The sequence below is a fragment of the Triturus cristatus genome, chromosome 4_2, assembly GCF_964204655.1.
Source record: "Triturus cristatus chromosome 4_2, aTriCri1.1, whole genome shotgun sequence".
NCBI classification, from domain to species: Eukaryota; Metazoa; Chordata; class Amphibia; order Caudata; family Salamandridae; genus Triturus; species Triturus cristatus.
The window spans coordinates 69,699,029-69,722,943 of NC_140586.1; the positions used below are offsets into that span (position 1 = coordinate 69,699,029).

At 45.1% G+C, this 23,915-nt stretch overlaps 1 protein-coding gene across 6 annotated transcripts in view; it reads right to left on the reverse strand.

Annotated features, from left to right (window-relative positions):
* Positions 1-23,915, reverse strand: part of RGL3 (ral guanine nucleotide dissociation stimulator like 3) — a 378,735-nt gene that overhangs the window by 195,264 nt on the left and 159,556 nt on the right. Inside the window, exons 1-2 of one of the 6 annotated variants that reach the window (XM_085600550.1) lie at positions 3,195-3,295; positions 2,929-2,979 (exon numbers count right to left, since the gene is read on the reverse strand). The exons of 4 other annotated variants lie outside the window; for them this stretch is intronic. The gene's annotated coding sequence lies outside the window, so the exon portion shown is untranslated. Of the gene's footprint in view, positions 1-2,928; positions 2,980-3,194; positions 3,296-23,915 lie in introns of those variants that run through there. One more of the 6 variants, XM_085600552.1, reaches the window with a different exon arrangement.

Here is a 23,915-nt window from a genome sequence, read left to right on the forward strand (position 1 = left end):
TACTCCACACCACTTCATAACACTCTACTCTACTCCACACCACGCCACTCCACTTTATGAAACGCCACTTCAAGCCACTCTCCTTTATGCCACTAACTTTTATCCATGCTAAATAGCAGCCAGGCAGGTGTACAATATGTCTAAAACACATTGGCAAAGCCAATAGCTCTTGCATAGGTGACACCTATTGGATTTGCCAATGCTTGTTTGGTCTGGGTTTGGACAGCACTGCTGTAAAACAGACATATTGCTAAAATGATACATAAAGTTGGCTTTGGGTCTGCTCCTTTCAACTACTGGCTTTCTTTAATCAGCTTTTTTTAGCCACTGGATTAAGAGTTTGTTAATCATATCTTGGTTCAGTCCGGTGGAGTATTCACTCTCATCCGAGGCACTACTTTACAACTATAGTTCTTGCTGTCAACTTCTTTGCTTTGCCAATGTTTAATCTGTGCACTTTACACAGTTTTACACTTTTATGTTATATGTATTTTCACAGCGCACACCTCATCCAGGAGAGTATTCCTGCACTGAAAGACTGTATGCTGTATGGGCCGAGCTAGGGCCGGGTTCTAGGTCAAAAGCCAGGTCTTCATTTTCTTGTGGAATTCAAGAGCTGAGCTGGCAGCCCTGGTGTGCGGGAGCAGTTTGTTCCAGGCTTAGGACGACCGCCAAACCTGGGTCTGTATTTGAAGGAGTGTGCGCAAGTAGGAGTCTGGCTGAGCAGAGGTGTCTGGTAGGTTAGTGGAAGTTTATACCGTTTTTGAGGTGCTTAGGGACAATGTTGTGTAACACTTTGAATGCGTGAGTGAGGAGTTTGATGAGTGCTTGTTTGTGCATTGTGAGACAGTGGTGCTCTTAGAGGGACTCAGTGATGTGAGTGTGGGTGGAGGAGTTTGAGGGTGAGCATGGCCACTGAGTTTTGCATGGTCTGGAGTCTTCTGGTCAGTTGAGTGTTGCTTCCAACATAGAGTACGTTGTGGTAGCCTAGCTAGCTGGTGATGAGGGCTTGGGGTACGGTTCTGCTAGTGTTAGTGGGGAGCCATTTGAAGATCTTCTTGAGCATCTTGAAAGTGCGGAAGCAGGAAATGGAGACTGCGTTCACTTGGCTGGTCTTGGTGAGTAGGTTGGCGATTACTATTCTGTGGTTCTGGTGTCTGTTGCCAGGAGGGGTGTGGGTTCAATTTCAGTAGGCCACCAGGTGGAGTCCCAGAGTGAGGTGTCTTTGCCAGAGATTACTACTTCTGTCTTGTCTGTGTTGAGCCTTAGTCAGTTGCTTTTCATCCATCTGACAACTTCGAACATGTAAGTGGAGAAATTGGTCTAGCTGTGTGGCATCTCGTCAGAGGGGAAGAGTATGAGTTGGGTGTCATCAGCGTATGGTATGACGTTAGCAAGGAGGGGCTGAGCGAGGATCCTTGTGGAACTCCAGAAATGAGGTTGGCAGCTGCTGAAGTGAACGGAGCCAGGCTGACCGACTGGGTGCGGCCTGTCAGGAAAGAGCAAATCCAGCGAAGTGTGTGTCATTGGATGTTGGCTATGTGTAGTCAATGGATAAGGATAGGTTGGGCGCTGGTGTTGAACGCTGCCGAAAGGTCAAGAAGGGTGAGGGCCATGGTGTCATCTCTGTCCATGATCATCAGGATGTTTTCCGTAGCGACAATAATGGTGTTCTTTGTACTATGGTTGGGCCTGAATCCAGATTGAGTAGTACAGAGGAGGTGGTTGTTGAGGTGGGTGGCTAGGCTTTTGTTTGTTATCTTTTCCATGACTTCTAACTAGTAGGGCAGCAGGGAAATAGGCTGGTAGCTGGCTAGCATCTTCGGTGTCTGCTGAGGGTTTATTCATAATAGGTAGTACTGCTGTGGGTTTCCAGGTGTCTGGGTAGGTGACTACGAACATTGAGTTCTTCAGAATCAGAGTGAGGGCTTCACTGATGGAGTCCAGTCCTTTGATAAAGACATGGTGGGGACAGGGGTCCGAGGGTATTCTGGAGTGTATGGACTATGTGGTCATTGCGGTTTCTTGAGTGAACGGTCCGGTTGGGGCTTGAAGTTGTTGGACCCATATTAATCTTGCAAATAACCTTTTGTGAATCACTCACCACTAGTTCCTCAACCTTGTTCCTAGAAATATATATTATTTATTGTCAGGCACTTTCATTATGTGTTTACTATACTTTCCAAAGTCATATTTAATTATCATATTGAGCACAGCAATCTGATTCAGCCACCTAAAGAGAGCTGTGAACAAAGCATTGTTCTTGTCTGTAAAATCAGATGGAAAAGGCGGTAACTCCTGTGGCTGAATTGCATAGTGTGATGGGAATTCGTGGCTTCAACACTAGAATAAGCTGTGTAATCCTGGATAAGCAACTTTACATCACTATACCTTATTTTTCTCAGTTGCATCCATAAGAAAATGAGCCCAAAGATAGGCCAGTAAAAATAAGAATTCATATAAAGTTGAATAAAGTGAACTGATGCTTCCTATGATAGAGTTATTAGATATCAATTTAAAATATAAACATACCAAACTTTGCCTCACGTATGGCAAACTCGTTCGGGTGAGGTTTCTAAATCAATGTATAGAATCATCAACTTTTACTGTCCCAATACAATCAGCTAATATAATCTGGACCACTAGCATTATGCGATTCTGTGGCCGCATCGTTTTCTGTATAATTATAGATTTGGCGCATTTGTCACAAAATGTTTCTAGCTCAAACGCATTAAAGACATTAAAAACGTGTGATGCAGTGGAAATCCCTTCACAACGGTTGACCGATCATCTTTAAATTGCTTTTTGCTGTATTTGTGAATTAAACTGGTACTAATACGGTGTAATCTTTGCCCAGGCAGTGTTTCTATGTGTAATAATGACAAAATAATGAAGCAATAATATCTGAAAATGTGCCGCATTATTTACCTTTTAGTGCCGCATAATTTCGTACTCCCTTGCTGCATGAATCCAGTGGCCCTGAATAAAGAACATAACATTGAAATGCAATGCCAGCTGTTCCATACTTTATTTCATCTTTCGGTGGCTCGCCTCGTGCTTTGAGAATTGGAGCCAACAGCCAGAAGCCCTGGGTCGGCTGGGCTCTCATGAATTTGCTGGGTAGCCCGTCTGTAGCCTCCGCCCATTGCTTCGGTCGTGATCCCTTGTTCTGGAAGGGCGCCTCATACACTCACCTCCTCTACTGTACTTGGCACTTTGGCCTCTCCTAAGTCTGGCGCCCACAGCTTAGCTCTGACTCCTCGCCGCCAATGAAGTTTCCTTCACTCACTGGAGCGCTCCCAAGAGGAAAAGAAATTTCGAATCGAGTGCTTTCGTTACTGACCTCGAAGCTACCTTGTGCAACCTCCGACGGAGCCGAGGCGGTAGAACCGGGAGGGTGAGATCTCTGCTTTTGTGCTTGCGGGGTGTGCACATTTTTCAGGTTTGTTTGTCCCACCCACACCCCGAGGAACTTCCTGTTTGTTGGAGAAGTTCTTAAGGGTCTTTACTCTTCTGTAACACAGCATATCAAACACGATTCTCTACGGCAGGTTCTTTAACCAATCAAGCTTTCTTGACCGTCACTGTACACATAAAATCCGTGCAGTGTGATAATCTCCGGGGCCCTTCATAAACGTACGAGTCTTTTGCACCCATCTCTACAGCAAGTATCTTTAACCCACACAGCTATATTAGCATTATTCGCGCTACCCTTAATCGGTGCAGATGGAGCTTAACCCGCTGTGCTAACTTCTCAGGATCTGAACCTGGGCCACACAGCTTACTCAAAGACCTCTACAGCAGACTCATTAATCCAAGGACATTTTCAACCAGGATTTGAGCGTGTACCCTCGTTATACACCAGTATATCTACAGCAGATGCTCAACCCGCCAGGCTATCCTATCGCTTTAACGCAAGAGGCTCGAGGGCTGGCTCGCCCGTTGTTCTTGGGTCTAAGTCTGGAGCACCTGGGAAGCGTGCCCAGTTCCGTCACGCTTGAAGGCCCCCAATGGCTGTGGGCACGAGGCTCTCTGCTCACAAGGCCCCGATGTCCCCTGCGACACGACACCACGTGACTCAGCTGCTGGTAACCTCAGGCCGCAGTCCAGGCATAGGCCATCGAGAATAGGCACGGACTGGCACAGCCAGACGGCAGCTAGAGCACTTGGTTGACGGGGGCGCGTCAGTCAACAAGCTCTTGCTGCCTGAGGGTCCCGGCAGTGCTTTAATTGGGACAAAATAAGTGCAGATACTCATTAAAAGGAGCTAGAGGTGTAGTGAGGGGGGCGGGGCTAAGAGCAAGACATGATGAAACTTAACTACTTCTATAATAGTTGCAGCACATACCAAAACACATGAGAGATGTGTTTATAGAAACAAAGCAGGTTATCTCATTACACAAAATGAAAAAGAAATGTGATAATATGATCAAATTTCCTTTTTTTGCAATAGTTGCACCTTCTTGATGCCATACTGTTAATTGCTGTTGTTTGGCACAATAGTATAGATTTTTGAGCACAAGAATAGGAAACAACTGAAAATCCCCCCACTTCGAACCAAAGCTCTTACGGCACCAAGCAAATGAAGCAAATCATCATGACCCTCCCCAGAAGATATCTCTTGTCTCTTCCATCGATCTATCCATTCATCCTTTCATCCTACCATTTACCTGCTGATGTCCACCATTTAACCTTTACATTCTGTCGTCAATTCAGTCTTTCATTCATCATTCAGTTTTTCACCATTCCGTTTGTCCACCCTTCATATCCAAACCTATCCATCCATCCATCTCCAAACCTATCCATTCATCCTTTCACTCATCCATCTCTTTATCCACCCTTTCACTCATCCATCAATAATTGCGCTTATCTATCCATCAATCCTTTCACTCCTTTATACCATTCACCCATTTATTCCATCCACCCTTTCACTCAATCCCTCCTTTCACTCTTCCATCATCCACCCTTTCATCCATCCACCCTCCCCTTCATTCATCCATCCAATCTTTCACTTATCCACCAATCATCCGCCCTTTTACCCAATCATCCACCCTCTTTCACTCATCCATCCATTCACTCATCTACCCATCAATTCATCCATTCATCCATCTATAGATCCACCCTGCTCACTCATCCATCCACTCACTCCCTCACCCACCAACCCTCCCTTTTATGTTATTTATGAACCTTTGCCGCCGCAGACATGTACACACAAAGTGCCACCCATTAGATTTAAAATACCTCCTGAGAGTGTCTTGATTCTCCCTTTCTTTCTCTCGCTTTTTTCTTACAAAAAACAGGCAAACAAATGCAGGCAAACATACAAACATAAGCAGACACACAAAAGACTCGGGTATGATAAAAAGCCATGTTATACTCTTCACCTACCATGTCTTTTTTAATTGCCACTGCCAGGGGACTGCCATGATTCCTGTGTTTGCACAAATGCACACGTTAGTGTGAATGTGATTGACAGCACAGGGCCTGAATGGACCCTGCTCTGTCAAACACAGCGTGATGGTGAGCACCCAGATATTATTCAAATAAGCCCCGGTGAACAGCTCAGCTGGGGCTCAGATCGGGGCTACCGAAGCGGCGCCTTGGCTGCCAGAGACACGTTCCACTCCTGCTCACCAGCACTCACAGCCAAGGAGCCTACCTTTTTATGAGTACCGGTACACTCCTCGGCAGTAGAGAAGTGTCGATACTCAAAGTAATAAATCTAAGAAGTGCCAGTACTCAGTACCAGTGAGTACCGGCTCATTTAAAGCACTGGGTCCCGGTCTTTCACCGAAAACTTCACTTCTACCACCCTCCCTTAGTAAGGGGGGCCAGGCCTATGGACGAAACCCCTCCTGACTGACCATTTCAAGGCCCTGGCAAACTTCGACGCCTTTTATCCTTGGCAAGGTATTACGTCTGGCTAGAGACAGCTTTTATGTGAGTCAAAGCTTATCTTATCTGAATAGAAGAATTAAAAAGAGGCATGGAGGGCCTTTTTTTCTTGGACTCCTTCCTGTTATCACATGGCTTTCCCGAATGTCTGCCTAGGATAGGCCAGGAAATGAGACCCTTGCATGGACCATTTCCATCGAATTTTAATTTGCCTAGAACAGACAGAAAACAAACATTTACAATGCAACAGGTCTCACATTTGTGAGAGTTAGAGCAATTGGCGTTGTAAATGACAATGTATTTTACCTATGTGTTTTGGTTTAGAGTAGGGTGGATGTATGTGGTGTGGTGTGGAATTATGTGGATTGGATTGTAATTGTTAGTTGTGGAATTATGTGATGTGGAGTGGATTTGTGTTGTGGAATTATTTGGTATGGTGTGCAGAGGACATATGTGGATAGTAATTATGTGGCATTTAGTGTACTGGAATTGTGTGGATTGGGATCGGTTGTCAGAGTGTAATTATGTGGAATGGTATTTTGTGTTGTGGAGTGGTATGTTGTGGCGTTTAATTATGTGGTGTGCTGTTGAATTTTGTGGCATGATGTGGAATTCTGTGGTGTGGATTGGATGTATGGGGTGTGTTGTGTAATTGCCTTGTTGAGTTGAATTATGTGGTTTGTTGTTGAATTATGTGGTGTGGAATGGAAACATGTAGAGTTGAATTGTGTGGCGTGGAAATGTGTGGCACTGAGTGAAATGATGCTGAAAAGCTGAGCTGAGGTTCAACATTCCCTGTCTGTACACATCTAAACAGAAGCCGAAATCCCTCACACTGAAAGGGAGAATGTTGTAGTTAAGAGAAACACTGTACATGGCTCTGAAAACTCACTAATTTTAAAACAGTCACAGTCGGAACATGCTCTTCCTCTCATGCTTCTGCATCCTCTGCCGAAATGATAATCTGTGTCCCAAACTGGCAGACGAGACCATGCCAACATGTTCAGGCTCCCTCCCTCCCCTCGATAGTCAGATCTCTGTGATAGAACCAGCCTGGAACTGACAGACAAAAGTAAGAGCCGCTGGACGCCCATTTACCATTCCAAAAGAAATACAACGTGAAATAGCAGCGAATAAGTAAACATGCACATTTCAGTGAAAGGCACAAACACGACTCACTCTGAAAAGATTTCGAACACCCAGCTTTCAGCAAACAGTCTACTGAAAAGTAAATACAAGTAATTTATTTTTGGGATGCATGCGCCGGAGGCCTCAATAATCCTTCAATGCAAAAAAATGACACATGGCCAAGGATGCACTAAATAGCATGCTAATGTCATCTGGCAACTTCCGGTTAATACCATTTACACAAACCAGAAGAAACGTTTCAAAATTACGTCCTACACAGCGCATAGCTCTTCAAAATTTCTTGGTTGGTTGGTTACCCCCGTTTTGCGGAACAGAAAAAATAAAATGAGTCGCCTTAAAGATGCTGAGGGCTTCATAGCACTAGGAAAAGAAAACACTGCTTAAGGGCCTCTGTTGTGGCACGACACTTCGTTTCTTTGGCAATGACGACCACCGGTGATCCTATTACATATGAAGAGAAGCATTCCGGAGCGAGCGTATTACATGTTCGGTAAAGGCTATTATTGTCTTCTAAAAGTCTACATTTTCTAAAAGAGCTATAGAGCCTCGCTTTTTTAGGTCGAGCCTAGCACAGCACGCATGCGCTGCGAGACTTTATGTAACGCTTCAAAAATCTGACCACACGCTCGTGCGTGTGCTTTTGTTTTTGTCACAGGCCATTGGCCTTTGCGTGCGTCATTCTAACAAAGACTGCACGCAATTGGACAAAGGCGGGTGCATGTCCCGCCTTTGCTCCGCCCACGGCCTAATGCTTGCAGTTACCCGCACGGGCGCCATCTGTTTTGGATTATCGTGCCCTGCGCGATAATTCAAAACAGATGGCTCGCTGTGGTGCGCACGCGTGCACCACTCGCGTGCTTGTTATTATCCTAGAGTGGGGTACATGGGCACTCTTCCTTTCTCCACCTTCTCGCTATGGATTCAGGATGGGGCTCCCTTTATTGCCCGCTAGGGTGGGGCTCCCTTAACTGCCTGTTTCGGACATCTGTTAGACCGATGTAGGTTCCTTCTGTTCTTCTGGTCCCCTCCCTTTGCAGTGCCCGGGAGGAGAAGGGCCCTCTTTTCATGAAGCACGCGGTGCACTCCCGGTGATGACGCGTTCCGCCTGCAGAAGACACCACCCAATCCCCCCTTTTCTGTGTGGGGTCCGGACGCCGGCCTGCCCTCCCTTCTGCCTTTTCTGCTGCGGCCTGAGCTTGCCCGCCCGCCGCCACCGTTCCTTAGTTTTATTTGCTTCCAGTGTACTTTGGTGTAATTGAAAGGCGTGTTGCTCACAGTAGAGTAGAGCTTCTGGCGTTTAAAATATGAATAAATCTGAATCGGCATCTGGCATTAGTTTTGCATCGCGCAATCTTCCTGCATTGAATATAATTACTGTTTATTACTCGTCAAAGGTTTTTTTGATGAGCTTGCGAAAGAGCAGCGTTGTGCTACCAGCTCGGTCACAGTGCTGTGCTCTGTACAGTTCAGCTCATTACAAAATGCTGAACCCTTAGCTGCACTCACTGCTGGCTGGAAATAATACACTGTGGGGTTACTGTGCACACTGTCGAGCTTTGGGCATTTGACTGGACTTTGTGTTCATGCAACGAAGTCCTGTGCAGTTTGTAAATATTTCAGTTTCATATGACCTTGCACCTACCCACTCCCCCAAAAAATGTTTACCTAATGCACCCAGTGTTCTGTAGTAAAATGCAAAATCCAAGTCATTGTGTGTACGAGTTGCAGCTCTCACAGAGGAGGACCTTCCAAAATACCGAATGGTGTATTGTTCTTTCGAATGACTTTGTCAAATATTGTCGTCCAATGGTTTACGCCACTCAAAATCTACCTGGCCTGGTAGACCTAAGCAGCATGTGTAGGCCCCAGGCTTCATTGTCTTCCTTTGTGTATTTGGGTTCTTTTTGGCAGGTGTGCCCACTGTTGACCAGTAGTAGAAGCCTTGATGTGGACTTGTTGCAGTACCAGTTCAGTCGTATTTGCCATTGTCCATCTCTGAAACAGTATTGCTTCACAATAGATTCCCCTAAAAAGGATAGTTGTTCACATACTTCTCCAACTGCTAGCAACAGTGTGTCTGGCTTGAAGTGAGTGAAGAGCTCTGCGGAGACTATAACAAGCATTGGCATAGCCAATAGGTCTCGCCTTTGGGACCTTATAAGTGTTTAGCCATGCAACACAACAGTTGATGTTATTGTATCCAGGATATTTTGCTGAATAACTAAAAACTTATAAGGCCCCAAAGGCGAGACCTATTGGCTATGCCAATGCTTGTTATATGAGGCTCTGGGCCTAACAAGCTGCCCTTGAGTGCTACAAAGAACAACGGCAAAAAGTCCTGCGATGGGACACCTCACTGTTCCTAGTTCTGCTGCAAATCTACATACCCGTTCTCACCGACTCAGACTTTCATCTCTCTACCAGAGGAAGGGACGGAAATGCACACTGTGTGATAAGAGAAGAGGGCACCAAGATGCTCAGCATGCAACAGTCAGAAGGCAGCAACAGCCTATGGGCGCTGCTATGCTGCGTGCACAATAAGTGTTTTCAGTCGGGGAATTGAGTCAGTGCCATCCGATCTTAGGCCCGAACCTGGCCCAGACCTGGCCCTGCCGGCTGTTCCGAGCCACCCCACCACACTTAGTAAAATTCATTATGCGGAGTCGGCTTTTTTTGGGGGGGGGGGGGGAGAGCAGCAGAAATGAGGAGCTAATTGGGTATTTTGTATTGAGGGGGTGGGGCACCAGGAACTATTAAAGCAGCAATTAGCCACAAGAGGCTTTCAGCCCATCTGAGATAACTCGTGCTCGGAGAAACAGCAGTAGGGCACAGGGGAGATGTGGTGCTATATGAAAACTTCAGCAAAAGTTAGAGGCTTTCATAAGCACAAAGGCATCTGGCCTCTTATTGTGCTGGGTGGGGGGGCAACACAGAGCGAACAAGCAAGCACAGCCGGAGGGAGGGAGCACACAACAGAGCCAGCTATAAAAGATGCACTCTAAGATAAACACTGTGCTGCTGCGGGAAAGGTGGGGGAAACCACATCTGACATTTGATTTCGGTCTTGCATGAATAGCAAATGCAACGAGATAAGAGTAATGGCCCTGTTTAAACAAACGCTCAGAGGAGTGAAAATACAGAGGCTCCCTTGTGTGAACTGCTCTTAAACAAGTAAAAACAAGACATTAAGCAAATAGTGCTCCCTAACTGCTAATGAAAGCTACAGCGTAAGGACACATGTAAAAGGGGCTGTCCTCATGGGAGGTAACAACAGAAGACAGGCAGTCACGGTCGGCATGACTTGTGGGTAGGGGGTTCGCGCAGGGTGGGAGTTAAATATAATAAAAAAGAAACTTACCTTCACGGGTCCCGTGCCGTCGCAGCCCCTAGCTGGGGCCCGGTTTCCTGCTTTCCTGCCGAACAGGAAGAAGGCAGCCTTCCTCCCCTCCCCTAAGCCAATCACAACACTGCAATGGCAGCCTTGTGATTGGTGGGGACGGCGCCCAGCCGGGCACCTATGGGGAGGCTATTTTCACTATGTAGGCTGCATGCAGCCTACATGGAGAAAAGATAGAGACTGGTTTGGTCGGCCCCAGAGGGCCGACCAAATAGTCAGGGCCAGCAACATCGGGCAAGCCACTCCTCCCTGCCCCGCCCCGCCTGCCCCCAACCAAACACTTGTACTTTCTTGCAGTGCGAGAAGCAGAAACATAAAATTGTAGTTTTACCATTTTATGTTTCTGCTTCTCACACTGTGAGAAAGCAGTGGGGCGATGCTCCTCGGCCTTAAGGAGGCACTACTAAGCCTATTCACAAACCACATGCCATCATTTGCAAAGGACAGGAAGAGAAGCCAATTGTAAAGAAGGGTGGGAAAATGGGGAAAGCTTCACATCCATACCTGAATACAGCATGTCTCGAAGAGACAGTGCAAGCTCTACCTAGAAGAGACCTAAAAAGGACATCAGACCATCCACTCTAAATACAGTGGGCGGTCTGATGGCTTTATGCCACCAGACCCTACTCCATCCAGCCGTTAGAGTAAGTTTTCCAATAGAAAATCCAACAGAGAACCGCCCCCAGCCGATAGTCCATCTGACTCAAAATAGAGCAGGAGGACCGAGAGTTTGGTGACCGGGGTACTCCTTTCCATTTGTGATGTAGTACTGTATCCACAGTGCTCTAAATCAGGCCCTTGGTTTTACAACTTCTAACATTTATACAATTCTGGCGTGTTTTTTAAATTTTCCTCCTTTTAACCACCCTTAGTTCTTCTGCTGGACTTATTTCCTTCTATTAATATTGTTTTCTCTCAACACCATGTCAAAATTTTAATGTGTCATTTTATTTTATTTTGTTAAAACGTTTGGATTAAAACACGAAATCCAACATACATAAGGTAATACAAATTCTCCTTCCCACCATCGACCAGAGGTCATGACCGCCAGCAAAATCTCTGGTCACTACCCGCCCTAATGTCGAGGGTCTCCGCTTTCTGCATATTTTCCCTTTACTGCCCACCAACAGCCAGTGGGTTTGATTGTCATCACTCTTTAACTGCCAACCTTGAGCCAGGAAATCAGGATTTTTATCTGAAATCAGTACTCGGTTGTTCACATCAACACACACCTACCTATCAGTTACTCCTCATGCCAGCCAACAACAGAACATGTTAAACATTGGGTGCATTGGCCATTGATGCATATTATGGCTCTCCATCATCTCCCAAAACTCTAGTTATGCATTCGAATAAATGCAGGGCACTGGGCAAGATAATGAACTCGTAGAAAGACTAAGGGCATCAATATAATGCTGGACGGTCAGACCGTCGACCGCTATTGCAGCGGTCAGACCGTCGACGTGCATGTGGGCGGTCCGATTGCCACATTATGATGCGACCTCCGGATTGACGTCCAGAAACGCTGAGAGGACATGCTTCAAATGCCTCCTCCGGGCAACACCTCCTGCACATTCGTGCACCGTGTGCCACCCTGTCGGGATCTCTGATCCTGGGGGAGGCGGCTGTCTTGCGTCATACAGAAGTGGGTCCGACCACCAGCATCTTAATGCGGCTGTCAGACCGAAGGGATGTTGGTGGGCGGACCGCCACCGACGGCCTGTCGGTGACCTGAACACCCGATATCCAAATCAGGCCTTAAATACTTTGACAAAACCTCCAGCCACACGTGTTAAACTCCAAAGCCTATCAACGTATCAATGTCTATTGCAATCAATAATAGAACCACAAATACACTACTGACATTACAACTCACAAATCCAGCTCGACACTTCTCTGTGTCAGAATCCCCCAAATCAGGGCGAGATAGTACCATAGCTGGCTATCCAAGACTATAGTAATAGCAGTAAGCCAACCAATAAAACGTCTAACATAAAATAATATTGGTATTGTTAACTAAAAAGGACACATCTAACATGGGAGTAACAAACTGATACATAATAGTGGAATTACAAATCAGGTGTAGAAGGGTGATGTGTGAGATGTGTATGTTCATGTCATTTGGCCCATGGGCGCTGAGGAGCTTAAAGGTTCCATATCTGTACCAGTTTAAGTCCTTCTTGAAGAGGTATTTTCAGTGCCTTCTAAATGGGAGGAGTGATTCTGGTCTGTGGTTGTATTTAGCTCCAGACATTTGATGTACAGCTTTAGAGGGGTTGTTTTCAGGTCTTTTTCTTTTTTCACTTCTTGATTTCAAGTCTGGTGATGACATGGCTGCACACGATTTACTGGCCTCCGGAGATGGTTAGTTTTTTTTGGCAGGAAAACGTATGTGTTGGGTTTTGCTGCTCTTTAGGTGAAGCAGCATATCTTCAAGCAAGGTATACATGAAGGGTGCATATGCGGTCCTTCAAAGTGGGGTAATATTGATGTGTTTATTCAAGCTGGCATGAAAGATAGTTTTCAGTGATTCCAGAGTGGATTCAGGGATGTCATAAGTGTCAATGTGACAGAGAACCATTGCACGGACATTCGCACTGAAGTCTGGGTCAGGTTTTCCTTTGCAGGGATTGGCAACCTGGTAGTAACTTGGTTGAGTTTTCTTTGTCTCATGAACTTTAGAGCAGAGAATGGCACAGACAATGAATCCATATGATTGTGTACTTGATAAAAGTTTCAATGTGAAGCCATCTTGCTTCATGTTAAAAATACACTCCTCTATCAGTGCGTTTTTGGTGCTGTTGGTCATGAGGATTGTTGGACATGACATCTTTATTTTTTTAATGACATATTTTAGTTGGTGTTCCTGATTCAGTCCGGGCCATAGCCCTGCAATCACATTTTGAAAATAAGATGAATCAGGAGTGCCATAGCATATAAACATTTGCAACTCCTGCACAACTTGCAGGTAAATCAGCATGAACATATTGCAAACATTTCCAAATCCCAGGGAATGCGAAGAAGTTACGTAAGCGTAGGCACAGACAGTAATATAATGTAGTATGAAGTGTTCAGTAGTCATTTGTGTGTGGGCAATTCCTGTCAAGGGCCCAGAGATGGAAGTGGGGGTAGATCTATACCAAGATAGGTCGCCCAGTGGGCCCATATTTTCCCATGTTTCTGGGGGCAGCCCTGGGCCTGAATCACTGCAGGACCTGGCATCTTTGGCGTGTTTTCCCCCGGTCTTTTTGCTTCTGACCTCTGTTTTTTTTTAACTGTGTCTGCATTTCTCTTTTGCTGGTTTTAGGACTTTGGGCACTTTACCACTGCTGACCAGTGCTAAAGTGCAACTGCTCCCTGTTTAAGTTGTATCTGTGGTTGGTTATCCAAGATTGGCATACTTGATTAACTAGTAAGTCCCTAGTTAAGTGCACTGTGTGTTCCCAGGGCCTGTGAATCAAATGCAAATAGTGGGCCTGCAGCACTGATTGTGCCACCCACATGAGGAGCCCTGCAAACATGTCTCAAACCGGCCACTGCAGTGTCTGTGTGTGCAGTTTTAAACTGCCGTGTCGACCAAGAAAGTGCATCCACTTGCGAAGCACAATCCTTTCCTTTTATTACATATCATTGGAGCTGCCTTGTAACCTCTTACAAGTGTAACTTGCAATTTGGAACAGAAAGAGATTTGGGGTTTGGAGTCTCCGAACTCACAAATTAAAAATACATCTTTTCATAAAGTTGGTTTGTAAATTGCGTGTATGAAAATGGCACTTTTAGAAAGTGAGAATTTTCTTGCTTTACCATTCTGTGCCTCTGCCTGCCAGTAGAATCCACGTCTGGTTTAGACGAACAGTTAAGCTGTTTGTGCATTCACTCGAGACAGTCATACAAAGGGAGCTGAGTTGTGTCTTGCATATCCTGATTGACCATCACCAGGCTGATGGGCTTTCCTGAGCTACAGTGATGGGATGAGTTGTCACTGACACCTGAATAAGGCTGTGCCTGTCCTCTCACAAAGTGTCTCCACCCTCCTGTAGTGTGTCTAGAGCCAGGCCAGGGAAAGGCAGGGCTTGTGCTCTACAATGCCTTTCCTTCGAAACTTGCCTCCTTTAAAGGCAGAAACTGGTATAAGTACTGGAGCTGTGACACCATAACTTTAGAACAATTCTGGACTGAGGGCACTCTGCTAATAGGAAGAGCTGGATAAGCTGTCAAGAGGGACTGCCACTTTGCTATTTTGGTTTTCTGGGGTGGCCTGCTGCTTGCTGCTTCTGTCTTGAGCAGTGAAGGGACAGGACTTTGCTTTTTACACCCTGCTACCCTACGTTTCTCCAAGGGCTTGTGTGTGCTTGCCTCCTGTTGGAAGTCTCAGGGCCAGAAAAGTCTTTACCTACAACTTGCTTCCAACACTAGAGCTCCTCTGATGAGAGTCTTGTGTTGCCAAGAGGTGCCAAATCCAGTCCTGGTCCCTTGGAACCAAGTGAAACTACTCAGACGCCGTCATTGACGCAGCTGCCTGCACCGAAGCCATGGTCCCTGCTCGCTGCGAACACAATGCATCAACCGCAGTGACATCGAAGCCCCGGCCCCACCGACGACATCTATTCATGCCGTTATCAACACCACTGACTGCACCTAAGCCGAGAGCACCGCTTGTAAAGAGCAAGCCGCATAGCTTTGACAACAGCGCAGCCCCTCGTGTTCCGACAACAGCGCCATCATCTCTGATGCCGCTGCCTACACCATGGCTCAGGGCAATGCTCGCGAAGAGCACGACTCTTCCCCCCATTTCACATCGCAGCCATGGGTCTGCCGTTGACAGCGCTTCAGCACCGACGCCGAACCGCTGCCTGCACCGAAGCCGTGGTCATCACTTGGGAAGAATATGAGGCATAGACTGCGATAACATCGCAGCCCTAAGTCCACCAATGAAATTGCTCCTGACCTCAACACCGCAGAGATCAACCTGCAATACGTGTGATGCCAAGGCCTCCGCAACTTCTGCCGGACTTTCAGAACCGACGTCCGCCAACGCAACGTCTCATTTTTGGATTTCATTGGAAGGTCCCCGAGGCCTCTTAATTTCCAAAGGTACTGTTTTGCAGGTCTTCACGACACTACACCACTGAACTGTTGGATTTGTGTTGCTCATGATGCCATGATAGCCCCGGTTGGCACTATCGACTTTAAGGAACTGTATTTTTTGTTTATTGTTGCAAAATTCATATCTTTACTTGTATATGTTGGGTTTTTATCATTTTGGTCTTGTTTTACTAAGATAAATATTGGCTATTTTTCTAAACTGGTGTGGACTCAGTTTATAGTGTTTTTACTGTTACTGTGTGCATGAGCAAATGCTTTACACACTGTCTCTGAGAAACGTGCCAAGCTACCAAGGGGGTGAGCAGAGGTTATCTTTGCTGTGTAACCTACTTACCCTGACTAAAGTGAGGGTCCCTACCTGGACAGGGTGCATACCGACTGCCTAGTTTATCCCATTTCTAATAAGGATGATTTTAGGTTCAGCTTAGCCAAGGCACCTGACACCCAGGCTTGGCTGATGAGGGTGAGGAAGGCTGTGGGTATGTTAACGTCCCTTACTATGGAGATTTTCAGAAAGAGTTGTGTAGTATAAGCATCCTCTCAAATTAAAATTCCGTGGCTGCAAAGATGGCTCAGGAGTCTTTGTGAACAAGTTGGAGGTGTGACATAGAGGAAAGGTCTTTGAGATATTCCATAAGTCATGAGTAACCTTCTACTATCTGGAGACATCCATCTAGATCAATTTGTGTTGGTTGGAAGGGATCAGAGGAGAGCCAATGCAGAACCGTTGTCGAATCTCCTGTCTGTTGGCAGGATTAGGATGATAAGTAGTATTGAAGGGGGCAGACAAAACGAGAAGTGAAGGGAATGTCAATCTAGTGTAATGTGAATATCCTTAGACATGCCTTTCTTAGTTGCTGTCTCAGTACTCCATCGTGATCTGAAGCCAGCTTGTAGTCCTGTAGAAGACCGTTGTTCATGATTTAGTCTTGCAGTTGGATGGCATATTCTCAGCCCGTTATCTTCAAGAAAGTAGCAGGTGAACAGAAGCTGGGTAGTTAATAGGGTTGTCTGAGCCGAGGTTCTTTCTATGCAATAGGAGAATTTGTGATGCTTGAATAAGCTGCATTGTCTGGCAAAGGGTGACAACTACTTTTAGTAGGTGAGTAAATGCTTCTTCAGTAATGGGTTTCATGATGGTAGATAATGTCAATATGGTATCTGTTTATTTCATTATGTTATTTGATGGAGGGGTACTTGCGGGCACTGTGTGTATGGCGCCTACTTTGACTTTTTGGTGTAAAATTAATTAATGGTGTTCTAACTTTCCGGAGAAAGAAGCATGATTGTTATTGGGTGCAAACTAATGGAATGTGTGATTGCTTTGAAGAGGGCTACACAGATGCTGGAGTCTTCTGCACTTGTTGAATAGCACTGATAATCTTGGCCGGCTGTGGTGATGAGGCTATGTGATGAGTCGAAAGATTCTAGATTTTTCGGAATTCATGTGAAACTTGGGTTTCTTCCATTTCTTGGGTGTTCTAAGATGTGTAGGGGCTTTGTATGGGGAATACAACTTTATGGGTGAGGATCAGTATGTCCCACAGGGGGAAGACAGTTGTGCAATGGTTTGTGGTCACCAGGGTGATGACTTGTTTAAGTGTGGCGAAGAGCTCGATGGAGCTGTACTGCAGCTATATTGTATGGAGAGTTTTAAGTGGACTACGGTGGGTGTGTTGCAGATGAGGGTCAGGATAGTGCAGTCAGTGGTCTTTCCAGTCCAGTGGCATTGTGGAGTGGCATTAGAGATGCTTCATGGAAGTGAAGACTAGGTCAAGGGGTTTATTGATGTTTTATGTGAGATTCAGGGTATTAAGGAGGTTGAAGATCTCTTCCTTTGGTTTCCATTGTGGGCAGAGTGTTCACGTACATGTGAGGTCTCTTGGTAGAGGAGTCTCCTGGGAGGTTAAATCCTTGAGAAAGATGTTGTTGGAATGGTAGATGGTGGTGATAATGAGTTCAGTATGGTGAAGCTCCATAGGATTCCTGGGCCTATGGAGATCAGGCTAACATAGGACAACTAAACAGGGTTGTCAGGATCCAGGATTCGGAACCAGGAATGGGGAAACAAATGGAATAAGGGTACAGATACAAAGGGGGAAAACATAAAAGAAAGGAGGGTGATGAATATGAATCAATTGAAAAAATACTTGAGTTGAGATGCATCTGGACTGTACCTAATTTAACAGAACAATGGTCAGGTGTAACATCAGCCAATCGCTGGCTGAAGATGCCATGATTGATTGGGATGGTGGAGTGGAGTGGTGTGGCTCACTGTTGTGGAGTGGTGTGGCTCACTGGTTAGAGGCAGCAGACCCGGAAGCAGAGGATGGCCCGGGACCAGGGTTCAATTCCCGACGCGGCAAGGTCGTGGACCAGGGCCAGCAGACTCGATAATTCTCGCCTCGGTGCCTACTCTAACCAGGGATCACACTCGGTAACTCTGGGCATTAGCTTGTCTCATCTCCACAACGGCCCCCCACATTCGCCGGGGATGCCTGGTTTCACCTTGGAGATACCCAGGAGGGACCATCTCACAGGGATAGCCAGGACGGGTTCCCAAGCGGTCTACAGCGCCAGGACGCCTCAGGGCAGCAGTGCGCTTTACAAGACATTTACATTTACATGGTCACAGTTCATACTGCTGATGGGTGTCATCCTATACGCTTGCAAGAACATTTTAAATAAAAAAAGAACCATTGCATACAATTGTGATAACACAGTAAGGTTGCTTAGTGGTAGGCAGGTGTACTGAGAACAGATTTAGAAATCTTTTTTTAATTTTAATGCACATTGCAGGGAAATATGATTCATATTGGCACACACAATTGACTATAACTAGCTTTTTATTACTTTAACCTGAAGGCATAGTTAAAGCCCACAAGGATGGCTTAAAACAAATGTAAAATGATGCAGCATGGAAAAACAGCATTGGCAAAGTAAATCATTAGCCACCAGCTCTGTAGCTTCTATTTAGGTGGATTTGTTCATGTGATAAGATACAAAGCAGTCACTCACAGTGCAGTAGAGCCATTAGTTGAAGTCGGCTGACCCCTAGGCCCAGGTTTATGCTGTGGTGGGGGGGGGGGGGGGGGGGATAAGAAAAATGTGAACAGCGGCTAAACAAGCCAATGGAACAAAAACTAAACAGTTTCTATTTATTTATATATTTCTTAATTATTATTGTTTTCATTACTTGAGACAAGCTCAAAGCTAAGCTCTCACTAGGCCAGACCTAAAAATGACTTAACACTCTATCTGGTTTTCTAGCCTGAAAACACAAACTGCTCTAAACTGGTATGGATGGAAAAACCTATGATGTCACAAAAGCGTTGCAGTCAGCAGGAAGGTGACCTGAATAACAGGAGTCAATGAGCTGCAGGAGGGAAGAAGGCGGGGTTGCAACATCAGCGCTTTAACATTATGTATCAATCATCTGCTAAACCTGCTCAAGGTTTCTGGCACCCCAGGCTGCTGCTGCCTGCCTGCCATGACCGGGCTGTTCTTTTCTCTACTTAGAAAAACACTGACCTTGCAGGTAAGTATGGGAAGCAATCAAAACAGACATACCACACACTAACGAGAAGACAAACACAACAGGTCTGGGAACTTGAGAGTATGCTGTAAAAACGCGTACTCCCAAAGATTAATTTATCTTCTGCATATTACTACTCCTTTTAAGTACATGAAAGGTTTGTCCAATGTAGAAGAAATTGCAGTTCTCTTTCTGAAAGGTGCATCATAAATTCAATTTTCAAAGTACAATCTGAATGGATCACTCAGAAACAGTGATGCTGGAACAATTTTCAGAGTGAGGAAGCTGCCATTAGTGGTGCGTGACTAAAGCCATCAGGATTGCGAAAATGTCAAGCATCACACAAAAATAAGTGTAACAAATGACCCAGACTCATTAAGTAGGCGAGTGGTAACAGTGTGGTACATACTGTGGTGCATACTTTGGAGCACACTGTCACACATATATTACACCTGGTATGGAAGCGCACAGTCATTTACAGACAGCACATGTTCTATTGAAATGGCCACCAAATTTGCACAGACACATAGTTTTACTATGTTCAAGGCATGAGTGGCTGTAGATGCACATGCTCTGCATAGTTCTGCCATCTAGTGTTGGGTCCAGATGTGTGCAAGTTGTTTTTATTCATAGAAGTCACCATTCAGGCCTACTCTTTGTTTCAGGCAGTTTCGACCAAAAATGCGCTGCTAATGGAATGAACTCCATTACGATTCTTCACCAGCTGCCACATGAAGTACCCGGTAACAGACTTCCATCAGGTTTACAACCTATGTCTGTCTTCTGACCATCAAGAGGTGGACTGTGAAGTGTGTCAATGTTTTTGATCAAAGAAGACATTACGGGACTGTCGGGCAGAGAAATGCAGCGAAAGAGATCGAAGATACACCTGACATCTTCGGTCAAGACGTCAAATAGGAAGAGCTTCAGGGGGCCTCTGCAGCGGAGGAGGCCTTTTTAGGTCTCGGCTAGCGAAGGCTGCGCTTGCGCAGTCTCGCTCGCGAGATACAATGACTTGGAGAAGAGGGGCTTGAACCCGCCCCTCTTCTCCCCTCTTCTCCATTGGCTGGCCTCTTGAATGCTGGCCAGCCATTGGAGAAGAGGTTCGTCACTCCGAACAGGCCCCATCCTTTTCGGATTCGGGGGCGTGTTTTTTGCAACTTTTCTAATTATCTCCTCCAGCCAATGGCAAGAGGAGAACACGCCCCCGAATCCGAAATCGCCGCTGCCTTTCTCCGAGGCATTTCTGCTTCGCCTCGGAGAAAGGCAGTGGTGTGCTTGTTTTCTGCCAGGGGACAGGAAGCCGAGCACACACCGGGCAGCTGGTAATACACGGACAGTAAAGCAGGTGACATTTTTTGTACCCCTTAAAACCAGAAATACTTCAAAATTAACCGCCTCGCCCGCGCCACCCTGCTTTGCTTCTTAAGACCCACCATGTCACATTACATTCACGTCCCTCCCGGCTCCCCCGACGTGCCCAGGATGAACCTGACTGTAGATGAGCGCGGGTGCCGCGAAGGAGCGATGCGGCTGCTTAAAGAGCTGAGGCCACATTGGAAGCCGGAGGAAGTGACCACGCAGGGAAAAAAAATATATAAACTATTCGCCGCGGACTAAAACGCAGGGGGTGAACCAGCCGTTGGATATTTCGAGTTGGGTTACGTGTAAACTGGAAGTCTCGGGCACAACCAGATTAGGGGAGCCACGCCCATCCCCCAGCAACCGCAGAGAAGTGTCTACTTGGAGGCCCCACCTGTCGAGTTTGCAGCACGCATGTATAGGCAGCGACAGAGTATTTTTTTAAATCATTGTTTTTTTATTTTGTCAAAGGCAATTGTAGAATAATAATAATCTATCCTCCACCGTGGAAACGTTATCAATTTTAACTAGTTTTGGTAAACAATATTTAGGCATTTATCCGGAAGCACCGTCTAGAGGGTACGTGTAAAAAACAAAACTGTAAAATGTAAGATTAAAGACGGATGCGGTTTCTAATAGTAATGACTCGGTGTAGCGGGCCGACTATCAATGTTATGGGCGTGTGAGGCCAGTGAAAAGGAACTGTGCTTTCACTTCCGCCTTAGTAACACGTTGGACGGTGACGTCTTCTTAAAGCCCCAGCCGTGTCTTGGTGTCAATCCCCGTTGTGTTGAAAAACGTTTGCTATGTTAGTTTAGCTCGTCAAGTTTACTGTGTATGAAGTGGCATGTTTTCAATGTATTACGTGTTAAATCACTTTTAAATCCCCGAACTCCGTCCCGATCGTGGGTGCTGGTAGCAATGTGAATGTAATGCATTTTGGTCCAGTAGCCTCAGCACCATTTTGTTAGTTATTTTGCAACCATCCGATAAACGAAACGCTTTTATCTAACATAAAGACTAACCACCCTACCTAATTGGACTCTTTTATGGGTACTGGACTAAGGATTTTGTCAAGTGTTGCCGCCAAATTGTACTTTTTGTTGTATTTTTTTTTATACCTGTAGCAATGCTTGATGCTGAAATGCAAAACCACAAGCAGATTCTTTGTGATTTTTTTTTAATTCTGATGCCTAATAATCGTACATTACTCCCCACAGACATGGCTGGCGCTAGGCACTTTAATTACCTGCTGATTTGCAGCAGAATGGTTCTCATGTTGTCCATTTAAGGATGTATGCCATAGATGTTGCAGTAAGCTATCTTACTGGATTGTCGTATTGGGGTAAGATACATTTTGTTTTATTTATTTGGGGCTGTTTTAAAGCGCGGGCTTATTTCCAAAGGAGACTCGAAGAAACGCCAGAACCACCTTATTTATTTATTTTATTTAAGGGTTTTATATAGTGCTGGCAAGACCCAAAGGTATCCGAGCTATTGGCATTGCTCATGACATTATTTTTGTTTATGTTTTTTTAAAGCATGTAAAGAAACGGCATTGTTATGTACAATGTCAATAGCTTAATCAGTGTGTGTGTAGGTGGCTCTGTGTGTGGGTGCAAATGCAATAGGTCTCGCATTTGAGAGTAATTAAGCTATTGCATTGTAAATAACAATGCTGTTTCTTTAAATGTTTTAATAACAAAAACATAAACAAAAATAATGTCATGAGCAATGCCAATAGCTCTAACTTTACCAATGCCGAGACCATTGCATTGTAAATGCTTGTACAAACATGACTCCGATTCGGGCTCTGCTTCTGATTCCTAGAGGAACAAACGGTCCCTTCCTACAGATTATTACGTAAAAATAAGCATAGAAGTCACATAGTTTCTATGACAACATGAATTGGATAAAGTAATAACAATATTTTTAATAAATATAAGAACGAAAAAATGAGAACACAAACAATTTAAAGTGGGAAACACACAAAAGACATCATATAAATTGGTTAACACAACTCAGACATTGACTAGTGACCAATTGAACAAAACTGTCACATCTATTCAGGTACCAATGTTATTGTAACTAACAAGACATTGTGATAGTCATGGTACTACAGGTTGACGATGTTTCGATTCCATTTAAAAATCTAGGGATCATCATCAGGACTGAGTAATATATGTCTTATGTCTGAGACAAGAAATGCCTAAATGGAAAAGGGGGGAGGAAGGGGATAAGGAAGGTGGGAGAAAAAGAGGGGGGTGGAAAGAAAGAAAGAGAAAAAGGACAGGATTAGGTAGTGATAGTTTATATATATATATATATATATATATATATATATATATATATATATATATATATATATATATATATATATATATATATATATATATATATATATGTATATATATATGTATATATATAAAAGAAGCAGAGAACTCTGGGTAGTTCTCAAGTTGAGGTGGAGAGCAGCTCCAATATAAAGCACTCACAGCACCAGCAACGCTCTAAATTTGCTCACCTCAAGGCATTTCTTTTTTATTTTCAAAATCTTTTTTTATTGAAAGAATAACATAAATACAAAAATACAACCAAAACAAATGCAGTACGATGCATTAATCATGACATTCAAGAAAAGTGGTTCACAATACACTTATAGGTTCAGTCATTGGGTAGATTACAAAACACACAACATCGTTCCCTACTTTGGGCCATTAAATATCTTCATCGTCGACTACAAGAGAGGGAGGGAGGGTAACGGGAGTACACAGCATGCCTCTACTCTTGTTCTGAGGGCCCCATATCCTTGTCCATTTATCGGGGCAACCCCTACTCTCGTAGACAACCCTCTCCGCCTGCATGTACCAATCCATGTCCAACTCCCAGTCGGTGTACCTTGGCTGGGTTGCTCCCTTCCATGTTCTAGCTATATTGCGCTTCGCCACCATACATCCCAATGTAACCCATAGCTTCTCAGTGCGTGACAAATCTGTGGCATCCCAGATATTTAACAGACATAACCGGGGGGGAAATGTCAATCGGCATCCTACATATTTTGGTCATTTCAGTGATAACCCTCTCCCAATATTTCTGGAGGATTGGGCAGTGCCACCATTGATGTATATATGTACCCACATGACCACACCCACGGGGACAATCCGGGAATGTCATTACCCCCATTGTGACCAGTACTGAGCTGGTGTAATAGGCCCGATGTAGCACTTTAAGTTAAATAAGTTTAAATCTGGAGCGGATCGCGACTTCTGCCAGTCGTCGTCATCTAAGTCCCCTACGTCGTCTGCCCACTTTATACAGAGTTTCTCCTGGGCATCTGAAGTATGATTAAGAATTTTACAGTAGGTCAGTGAGATGGCTCTTTCAGGGAGATAGTCCTCTAATAATCTGTCTTCCAGAGGTGAGGAGACAGGTAAATCCGAGTCTCCTGGAATAGCTTTGTACAATGCATTT